At 43.6% G+C, this 10,237-nt stretch overlaps 1 non-coding gene across 1 annotated transcript; it reads left to right on the top strand.

Moving 5' to 3' along the window:
• Window positions 1-5,689: 5,689 nt before the first annotated feature.
• LOC124704976 lies at window positions 5,690-5,850 on the top strand. The gene has a single exon (XR_007003829.1). It is a non-coding gene; the product is annotated as a U1 spliceosomal RNA (small nuclear RNA).
• The last annotated feature ends 4,387 nt before the right edge of the window (window positions 5,851-10,237 follow it).

Here is a 10,237-nt window from a genome sequence, read left to right as displayed (position 1 = left end):
AGCGTCTAAGCTTGGGGATGCCCAAGGCATCCCCTTCTTCATCGACAACATTATCGAGTTCCTCCCCGAAACTATATTTTTATTCCGTCACATCTTATGTACTTTGCTTGGAGCGTCGGTTTGTTTTTGTTTTTTTGTTTTGTTTGAATAAATGGATCCTAGCATTCACTTTATGGGAGAGAGACACGCTCCGCTGTAGCATATGGACAAATATGTCCTTAGGCTCTACTCATAGTATTCATGGCGAAGTTTCTTCTTCGTTAAATTGTTATATGGTTGGAATTGGAAAATACTACATGTAGTAATTCTAAAATGTCTTGGATAATTTGATACTTGGCAATTGTTGTGCTCATGTTTAAGCTCTTGCATCATATACTTTGCACCCATTAATGAAGAAATACTTAGAGCTTGCTAATTTGGTTTGCATATTTGGTTTCTCTAGAGTCTAGATAACATCTAGTATTGAGTTTTGAACAACAAGGAAGACGGTGTAGAGTCTTATGATGTTTACAATATGTCTTTTATGTGAGTTTTGCTGCACCGTTCATCCTTGTGTTTGTTTCAAATAACCTTGCTAGCCTAAACCTTGTATCGAGAGGGAATACTTCTCATGCATCCAAAATCCTTGAGCCAACCACTATGCCATTTGTGTCCACCATACCTACCTACTACATGGTATTTATCTGCCATTCCAAAGTAAATTGCTTGAGTGCTACCTTTAAAATTCCATCATTCACCTTTGCAATATATAGCTCATGGGACAAATAGCTTTAAAAACTATTGTGGTATTGAATATGTACTTATGCACTTTATCTCTTATTAAGTTGCTTGTTGTGCGATAACCATGTTTCTGGGACGCCATCAACTATTCTTTGTTGAATATCATGTGAGTTGCTATGCATGTCCGTCTTGTCCGAAGTAAGAGAGATCTACCACCTTTATGGTTGGAGCATGCATATTGTTAGAGAAGAACTTTGGGCCGCTAACTAAAGCCATGATTCATGGTGGAAGTTTCAGTTTTGGACGCATATCCTCAATCTCATATGAGAATAATAATTGTTGCCACATGCTTATGCATTAAAGAGGAGTCCATTATCCGTTGTCCATGTTGTCCCGGTATGGATGTCTAAGTTGAGAATAATCAAAAGCGAGAAATCCAAAATGCGAGCTTTCTCCTTAGACCTTTGTACGAGGCGGCATGGAGGTACCCCATTGTGACACTTGGTTAAAACATGTGCATTGCAAAGATCCGGTAGTCCAAGCTAATTAGGACAAGGTGCGGGCACTATTAGTATACTATGCATGAGACTTGCAACTTGTAAGATATAACTTTCATAACTCATATGCTTTATTACTACCGTTGACAAAATTGTTTCATGTTTTCAAAATAAAAGCTCTAGCACAAATATAGCAATCGATGCTTTCCTCTTTGAAGGACCATTCTTTTTACTTTTATGTTGAGTCAGTTCACCTATCTCTCTCCACCTCAAGAAGCAAACACTTGTGTGAACTGTGCATTGATTCCTACATACTTGCATATTGTACTTGTTATATTACTCTATGTTGACAATTATCCATGAGATATACATGTTACAAGTTGAAAGCAACCGCTGAAACTTAATCTTCCTTTGTGTTGCTTCAATGCCTTTACTTTGATTTATTGCTTTATGAGTTAACTCTTATGCAAGACTTATTAATACTTGTCTTGAAGTACTATTCATGAAAATTCTTTGCTTTATGATTCACTTGTTTACTCATGTCATTACCATTGTTTTGATCGCTGCATCCACTACATATGTTTACAAATAGTATGATCAAGGTTATGATGGCATATCACTTCAGAAATTATCTTTGTTATCGTTTTACCTGCTCGGGACGAGCAGAACTAAGATTGGGGATGCTTGATACGTCTCCGACGTATCGATAATTTCTTATGTTCTATGCCATTTTATTGATGATACCTACATGTTTTATGCACATTTTATGTCATATTCGTGCATTTTCTGGAACTAACCTATTAACAAGATGCCGAAGTGCCGATTCGTTGTTCTCGTCGTTTTTGGTTTCGAAATCCTAGTAACGAAATATTCTCGGAATTGGACGAAACGAAGACCCAGGGGCCTATTTCGCCACGAACCTTCCAGAAGACCGAAGAGCATACGAAGTGGGGCCACGAGGTGGCCAAACCACATGGCGGCGCGACCAAGGGGGGCCCGCGCCGCCCTGTGGTGTGGGCCCCTCGTCGGCCCCCGACTCGCCCTTCCGCCTACTTAAAGCCTCCGTCGCGAAACCCCCGATGCGAAAAACCACGATACGGAAAACCTTACCGAGACGCCGCCGCCGCCGATCCCATCTCGGGGGATTCGGAGATCTCCTCCGGCACCCCGCCGGAGAGGGGATTCATCTCCCGGAGGACTCTACACCGCCATGGTCGCCTCCGGAGTGATGAGTGAGTAGTTCACCCCTGGACTATGGGTCCATAGCGGTAGCTAGATGGTTGTCTTCTCCTCATTGTGCTTCATTGTTGGATCTTGTGAGCTGCCTAACATGATCAAGATCATCTATCCGTAATACTCTATGTTGTGTTTGTCGGGATCCGATGGATAGAGAATACCATGTTATGTTAATTATCAAGTTATTACATATGTGTTGTTTATGATCTTGCATGCTCTCCGTTACTAGTAGAGGCTCGGCCAAGTTTTTGCTTTTAACTCCAAGAGGGAGTATTTATGCTCGATAGTGGGTTCATGCCCGCATTGACACCGGGACGATGTGACGAAAGTTCTAAGGTTGTGTTGTGCTTGTTGCCACTAGGGATAAAACATTGGCGCTATGTCCGAGGATGTAGTTGTTGATTACATTACGCACCATACTTAATGCAATTGTCCGTTGCTTTGCAACTTAATACTGGAAGGGGTTCGGATGATAACCTGAAGGTGGACTTTTTAGGCATAGATGCGGTTGGATGGCGGTCTATGTACTTTGTCGTAATGCCCAATTAAATCTCACTATACTTATCATGTCATGTATGTGCATTGTTATGCCCTCTCTATTTGTCAATTGCCCGACTGTAATTTGTTCACCCAACATGCTTTTATCTTATGGGAGAGACACCTCTAGTGAACTGTGGACCCCGGTCCATTCTTTTAATACCGAAATACAAATCTGCTGCAATACTTGTTTTATCGTTTTCTCTGCAAACAATCATCTTCCACACAATTCGGTTAATCCTTTGTTACGGCAAGCCGGTGAGATTGACAACCTCACTTGTTTCGTTGGGGCAAAGTACTTTGGTTGTGTTGTGCAGGTTCCACGTTGGCGCCGGAATCTCCGGTGTTGCGCCGCACTACATCCCGCCGCCATCAACCTTCAACGTGCTTCTTGACTCCTACTGGTTCGATTAAACCTTGGTTTCTTACTGAGGGAAACTTGCCGTTGTGCGCATCACACCTTCCTCTTGGGGTTCCCAACGGACGTGTCAACTACACGCATCACTTGCTCATGTCATTTGATTATTTGTATCAAACTATATGCAAAGTACTATACTTATCACTCATGCATTGAAAAGCAAAGTATTATTTTACAATTATGAATATGACTATGTGGTGGGCAATGGAACCATGGTATGTGTTGATATGGTGGAGGTTCCATTGCATGGGTACTACTCATCTAGGACTAAGTACCAATGCCGTCCAGGTGATTCTAGCGCCGTACATATCGCGTTATCCATAAGATCTATAATGGCTGCGGGAAGTCAACCGTATCTTTTCCCTTCCGCACGCCAACGGATCCGTAGAGCCGGTGGGGTGTTGGAGGCACTCGCCGCAATAGGTTGGGATAGCCTTTTAAATCCCCATCCATTAGTGATGATAAGCTCTACGATCTATGATGGATTGTCCGGAGTACACCGTGAGTAAAGCCGTATTATCGGGAGAAGTCTACTCGGGGGTGTACGGTTGGACAAAAGGGTGGGTTTGCGGGGTCGCGGAGAAGGCGGTGATTGGCTTGGATCTTATACTCGGGCCTCACACCCAAGGAAGTGTGGACGGGGACATACTCTCGGCCGGCAACATGGTTAAGATCTCTTGTGGGGTAAAGTAACGCACCTCTGCAGAGGGTATCAAGAATTGTGACTGTCACTCCCTGTTCGGGAAGGAAGCTGCGAACGCGGGCAGAAAGGAACTCCACGAAGTTCTAGTCAACTCCGTGAAGACCGACGGGCATAGTTTTCAGAATAAAATAAACCTTTTGAAGAAATGTTTATGAAAACTTGCATTGGCCTATGACTTTCCGGTCTATGGCCGTAGCTAGTGCATGATACACCTATTTCCTAATATGAACTTGCTGAGTACGCTCGTACTCATTCTATCCCATTTGAACCCCCTTCTTAGATCAAGGCACCGAAGGAGAAACTACCGTGGAACTCGAAGACAAAGGAGTCAACTGCAAGATGAAGAATCCAATCAAAGAAGTCAATGGAGTCAACTTCTGCATCAGTTATAATGGAAACCTAGACTAGTAATAGAAGGGAACCTTTCCCTAATCCTAGCACCTAAGTAGCTAGATTTCTATAGCAAGCCAATTAGCTCTTAAACTTGAGTTAGCTATAAGATAGACTATGAGTCGTTCTTCTGGAGCTTTATTTGAAGTTTTACCTCACTGTAAAGTAGGAGGCTGTGTGGATCTTATGTAAAAAGTTCGTGTGTACTTCTATAGACATACCTTGGACTCGCATATGTTTCTGTTATACCACTCTGAGAGATATAATATGGGTGGAACGGTGTATCACTTGTGTTATGTCAACGACTTGTGTACTACACCATGCAGTGGTACGCTGGGTCACCACAAATCGTCTCATCTTTAACCCAGGGAAGCTCAAGCCTAAACGATTGAAATAGTCACTCCGTTAGTACTAAGAAGTCGTTTGGAAGCCAGGTTTTCATTTCGTTTGTAGCATTTTGAAAAGAATACATGTATTCAATTCATTTATATTGTAATTCCAGAAATGGACACTTGTTTGGTTGCCACAGGAATTGCAAATGACAGCAGAATTCAATAATGAATTTGTAAATGGTTTCTATAGAGAAACGCAAATGATAGGTCTCAGCTTGGAATTGTGTTTACCCATGGCGTCATTTTGCTGGATTTCCTAAATAAAATGACAGCCCAATTCTGTGGCAATCAAACAGCCCACCTATGGAATTCCAAAATGAATTCCAGGATTCCAGGCCCAAATGATGGATACCAAACGACCTCTTAGGGATCTCCTTTAGAAATGGAGCAAGTTGTAGAGCCTAAGCAGATTCATAACCCAGCTGAAATAGTACTGGTAACGCTTGATACACCGCGCAAAAAAAAGGCTCGAATGACTATGCATGGAGTACAACACAACTTTTTCTTGTGAGGATGAAGAGAGAACACTTTATTTTCTGTGGCTGATGCTAATCTACCAATCCGTTGCCAAACTAACAGGCCACCGAAGATTCGTAGTAGTATACAAGCAGAAGGGCCAAACCATTATGGGCCTCCAGAAAATAACCGGCCCAGCAAGCAAGCAAGGGAGAGGAGCTGCAGCTGTGCACCAGCGCGCGGGCGCAGCGTTCGTGAGGTTTAGTCCCACATCGCTGCGGGAGGGAGATTCGGCAGGGTGAGGAGGCTATATAACCAGCGCCACGGCCAACGTTGCAACATACTTACCTGGACGGGGTCGACGGACGATCAGCAAGGTCCGTGGCCTAGATCAATGGTCCACATTGCACTTGGTGGATGCGCTGGTTTACCATCTCCCCAAGTGGGAGAGTGGACGTCATAATTTGTGGTAGAGGGGGTACGCGTTCGCGCGGCCCCTGCCAAACTTTGAAATTAAATATTGGTCCTTCGCGTTTTCTCTGTCAGTATCGTCTAGGTCCTTCAAATAAATTCGTTTAGTAAGTACACGAAATTTTGATACCTTGCCCATTTCTCTTTAGGACCCTGCCTGGGCAAGTAAGTAATGTTGGTCATTTCTTTGTCAGTTTGCTGCCCATCTCTGTCTTGCTCTTCGTTCGACCTTGCAGTTCTCTGAATTAAGTTTCGGTCTTATTTTTCCGTTCCAAACTGTTGTTGCCTTGTGTTTGATAAAATGCTCGCGCACCACGTGAAGTTAAATACTCACCTTTGCTTCAGAGAAAATAGTTTACTTGGATCCAGCAACACTCAGGTTCTAACTCAACACTGAGGCATTGTCCCGATCCTTTCCTGCTACCTTCGACATTCTTGCAAGTGTCAGCGTTGTCTTATGATTTGTTTGCTTCACTGTGAGGCAAAGTTGATTCTTCTACGAGGTCCACTACTATTCCATCTATTCTACCCTCGAAATAACATAAACAGCCACAGAAAAATACGGTGTATTCTGATTAAGGTGAGCCAGAGCCAGAGGAAATTTGTTCATCGGCTGAATTGTTCTGGCGATGATGAAGATTGGAACATCTTATGTACGGCCGGTCTTTGATGGCATGCAGTAAAGCCAATGACCTTGGAAGGGAACATTCTACGGGCCAGATCGGGATGATCAAAGTTTGAACTAAGTGTGTGACCGCAGATCCTTTCACAAAAAAAAGTGTGACCTCAGCTGAGAACCATCTGGGTTAGTCAAACTTCCAAAAAAAAGTGTGACACCCAGGAAGCGACCCGGATAATGCAGAGACCCCTGAGTGTCCGTACTCGTTCAAACAAGGGTGTATCCATAGCTCTACATGTCAAATCATATTACTTACTGTATGCCAATGAACGGTTTAGACTCTAGATTTGTTCTCTACTCTGTCGGGGCGTCTTAAAAGAGCTCCCACTATACACCTCTGCAATTTCCACCGCTTGTCTTATCTGAATTCAGTTCAGAGGAAACCAAAATCATAACGATGATTCGTGGTTCCGGTGAGGACTCTGAACTTTCCGCTAAGTGAGGAACTGAGAAAGAAAATGACAGTGGTTGAGGAATCCGTAGAAGACATTTGCTCCCTTTTCACCAAACAAATCCAGTTAAGCAAAACAAAGAACATGTACCATTCTTGAGAGCACTGGCCACTGACGTTCTGAAATCCTGATCCTCAGTTCCACTACGGAAGACAAGTTTGGCCCCTGAAAGTGACGTTTCTATATTGCCATGGTGGTCGGAGCTGTGCTCTAGCCGTTCACGTCCTACTACTATACACTATCTTTTCCTGAAGATATCTCCCAAGAAGATTTTTTGTTTTGAAACGAGGCAAAAGACTTCCATTTCCATAGATTAAGACGGAGGTTTTTAAGAAGTGTTACAAACCCAAACCTGACCCGAGGGTCAAGCCAAAAGAATAAGCCTACTCTCGCTGTATTACATTACTCAACGTTTTTGCTCCCGCCAAGCTCCACATTGCCACCTCCTCGTTGATTTTTGCAAGAAGCATGTAACGGTGGAAACACTATTTCGGAACACACAAGCATTTCGTTCCTTCTAAATTTCCCAAGAAACCAACATCGCAAGCGAGGCCATGGACTTCCTTCCTTGTGCATGCTTGTGGATCTCCTCAACCCACCACTCCTCGACGGAGCTCTAAAATGCCACAAGCTTGGATCAACATCATGTAGCCCGAGCCAAGTCTTCACAATTGACCACACGCTGGTGGTGAAGCAACGCTTGTAATGAATGTGAGACATGGATTCTATTACAAAGCTGGCATCACCCACAATTTTGACACCCTATTTTCTCAAGTCTATCCACCGTCGAAACTCTATTTTGAACGATCAATCAAGCAAATAATTTGCACTTCGGGGGAGCCCATGGTCTGGAGACTAAGGATGGCTGTTATGGTCGGGCTCCAGTATGCACGGAAGAGGCCCAATAGTGAACCGAATTAAGGGCTTAGCCCAAGTTATATAGGGTTTCGAGTAGCTAGTCTATTATATAAACACATGTACCCCTTTGTTTTATGACAAGCAATAAAATATTTGTTGTTGTCTCCCTCAGGAGACGGGATCCCTAAACCCTAGCCGCCGCCTCCCTCCTCACGCGCGGCCACGGCGCCGAGTCGCCGACGTCCGCGCCTCCAGTCTCGCCACCCTCCCTTCCACCCATACAACCTCCGCCCTAGACCTGGTAGAACCCTAGCGTCTACCAATGGCATAGAAGAATTAGGATGTCCCAAGAATTGCATGTTGTACGCCGAGTTCGAGGAGTAACTTCCACTAACGGTGAGCTTCCACGAGATAGAATCCGTAGTATTGGAGTTCATTTGCAAGGGGCTAACCAACTTCCAAAGCTTCACGAATCCCAAGAGAGTTTGATTGCCCTCCATGAAATGCATGCTTCACATATAATAAGCATGCAAGAGTCTCTTTCGAAAACCTACAGGTAAATTTTGCATCTCAAGAGTGATGGAGTGCCCTCACGAAATGTATTAGCTGGTGTACTGAAAGCATATGCTACAGTATTGAAGATTCACCTAATAGCATCACTGTCACCAGATGAATTGTAGCACATGAGCTATCGTTCAGAGTCATAGATCTCTAAGAGATACTAGATGACAGTTGCCCCACAGGCAAGTGGCAAGTGGTACAAGACCTGAAGAGTCAATTGGAAAGGAGTGCTTCTCAATCCAGCCTCGTATGTGGATACAAAGAAACTTCCTTTCATGCCTAAATCTTTTTCCTCTTTTCTCTGAATCTTGACTAAGTTGGGCCTGCCTATTTGTTTTACTTTTCCGTCAAGACGTCGGTGTCGGAAAACGAAATCCTGGCACCGATGTTAACTACATACTCTTTGTGTCTCGATTAATCAACCTAAGACGTTTGTCAGGTCAATTGTTGATGGAGACGCTTAAAATGCTTTGTTTGTTGGTCTTGGCGGTCGTTAGCAACAATATAATGTATCACTAAACTGCCACCGTCGTTGGAGTTGCCTTCTGGTACAGCTTGTATTAATAGCATAATACTTCATGTACATTTTTCTAGGAAGCTTCGATAAGGAGAGCGTTCCTGCAATCCGTATAGATAGAATAAAAGTGACCCGGCTTAATTATGAGAAAAATTGGGTCAAAGATCATATAATGCACGATTTAGTGAAGGAGAAACCCCACAAAAAATTTCAGCAAGAGCAACCCACCAAGATACCAAGGCCCGGAGCATCGCCCAACCAAAAGCCGAACCAGCAACGCAAACCTCCCCCAGATCTCCGACACCGGAGATGAAAACCAGGTCTGTAATCTTGCATTCCGTATAGATAGAATAAAAGTGACCTGGGTTAATTATGAGAAAATTTTGGTCAAACATCATAAAATGCACGATTTATTAAAGGAGAAATCCTATAGGGTGGTAGGAAGACCTGGGCCTCTCTATAGTGGATGCCTGCCTTTGCTCCCGAGTCCCAAACGGGCCTCCAAGACGACGCCTTTAAGAAGGGATGACGTTAAAAGTCTGTGACTTTGCATGATTCGGAAAACCAAACCACAATTTTACACCTGGTGGACCACACCCACGAGGATGGATGGGGCAAAAACTACCCGGCAACGCGTCCAAGATAATGATAAATTGCACATGTACATAAATCTGCTCAAGAGAAAGATGTACCTGTGATGGCTAAAATGTTTCTGAAATAGTCATGTGTCAAGATAAAAGTTGCTCCAACTTCCGTTCCACGAAACCGATGCCTTGCTAATTTCTATGCAAGAGTTTTCTTTTAAACATATCAACATCCAAAAGATCAAATAAACCGAGGCCTGAATGAAATTCTCGAAAAACCAATTCTCTGATTCATATTAGCCCATAGTTTGTGACAGTGTATTGTGTGAATCCCAACCAAGTGAGAATATCGACCATCCTAAGTAAAGGAAGCTATACAAACCAAATGTGCTCGTTGTGCTTTTCCATAGAACATATCCTCATTCCAAGACGTCCCTAAGGTACATCCCTCAACAAGCAATACGAGGAACCGATGCCGTGGTAATTTGTTTCGTGAGTTTGCTTGTAACATGGTATCATCAAAAGTACCAAAATAGAACAACGGCACCGAAAAAACACATTACCCAATACCATTCCGATGGTTGGTTCTTATTAGTCCATGGTATATGTCGGTGGATTGCGTGAACGCTAACATATCGAGCCTATCGGCCGTCCATATAAGTAACAGAAGCTATACAAACCAAAAGGGTTTGTTTTGCTTTTCCACCGCCCATAACCCCGCGCCAAGAGAGCCCTAAGGTGTATGCCCCAACACGCGGCGAGTGCA

The sequence above is a fragment of the Lolium rigidum genome, chromosome 3 (assembly GCF_022539505.1).
Source record: "Lolium rigidum isolate FL_2022 chromosome 3, APGP_CSIRO_Lrig_0.1, whole genome shotgun sequence".
NCBI classification, from domain to species: Eukaryota; Viridiplantae; Streptophyta; class Magnoliopsida; order Poales; family Poaceae; genus Lolium; species Lolium rigidum.
Note: the sequence above shows the minus strand (reverse complement) of the source record. Positions and strands in the feature narration are given on the sequence as shown.